Source organism: Tupaia chinensis, unplaced genomic scaffold (genome assembly GCF_000334495.1).
Source record: "Tupaia chinensis unplaced genomic scaffold, TupChi_1.0 Scaffold000226_1, whole genome shotgun sequence".
Classification (NCBI taxonomy): Eukaryota; Metazoa; Chordata; class Mammalia; order Scandentia; family Tupaiidae; genus Tupaia; species Tupaia belangeri.
In genome coordinates, this window is record NW_006159701.1 from 8,271,024 (window position 1) to 8,272,080 (window position 1,057).

Genomic DNA, 1,057 nt, shown 5'->3' on the forward strand with positions numbered 1-1,057 from the left:
CCTACAGTGAAAATCTTCTCAAAAAAAAAAAATTCTTAAAATAATCTCTAAAAAAAAAGGTATCTGGTACGTGTCTTCATTCCTCCTTTCTTGTCTCTGCTGTCAGAGGCCTTCCCTGGGCCCTTGTCTAAAAGCTGCACCCTGGCCCTGTCCTTCTGTCCCATGGGCTCGGCTAGTAGTCTTCTGAGCACGAATCACTTCTAGAACTCATTTCTTGGCTGTTTTTGTCCAGGTCAGGAGCAGTGCCTAGAATAGCGCTTGGCACACAGTGGGGCCTAGGGAGCTGCTGCAGTGTGAGGGGGCGATCCTGGTCTGTCCAGTCGCTCTCACCCTCGGGCCATGACTGGACAGTGACTGGGATGTGGTGGGGAGAGGCGGCAGGAACAGGAAGTAAAGAGGGCTGGGAGGTGGAACTGCGTTATTTTGGGCAGGGCAGAACCGAGAGCCCCTCCGCTGTGCCATGCACTTGCATACTAGGCGAGAAAGGCAAGCCGGTCCTAAGGTCAGTGACTCACGGTTTAGTGGACTGGAACCCAACTCCGTGCAACTCTAGAACTTTCTCTTTATTTGGGGCAAGGGGCCGGATGGCCAGACTTCGTGGACTTACGCAACAGCTCGGCACTGGTTTTTTCAGGATGCTTGCAATGTCCTGTCCTGTATTCACCTTTTTCCAGTAAGCCCCAACATTTGGGCAGTCAATATAGGTCACATGTCTAATAATAATAACTGGCTGTTAATTAGCTAAACCTGGCAACCCTAGCCAGGGAGAGCTTGGACTTTAAGCTAGAACTACAGAGAATAGCCCGCCCAGAACCTCAGTGCCTTTATTCCGGAGAATTCGCGGCTCGTTCTTACCACAAGAACCACAAGGATCCCGAGCTCGGCTCCTCTATTCTGGTACAGGGCCCCTGGGACTCGTGAACTAGCCGCGGTCCCTTTAAGAATGTTTTCGGGTGGGAGGGGGAGGCGGGCTCACGGGGGCGGGGCCAATCCGGGGGCGTGCTGCGTCGAATCTGGCCAATCCGGGGGCGGCCAGGACACGGGGGCGGGCCAAGCG

The 1,057-nt window shown here is 54.0% G+C and overlaps 1 protein-coding gene across 1 annotated transcript in view; it reads left to right on the forward strand.

Moving 5' to 3' along the window:
* Positions 1-296: 296 nt before the first annotated feature.
* PHETA1 (PH domain containing endocytic trafficking adaptor 1) overlaps positions 297-1,057 on the forward strand; it is a gene marked incomplete in the record, with an annotated part of 5,785 nt that continues 5,024 nt past the window's right edge. Inside the window, 1 exon segment of the mRNA XM_014587652.2 lies at positions 297-502.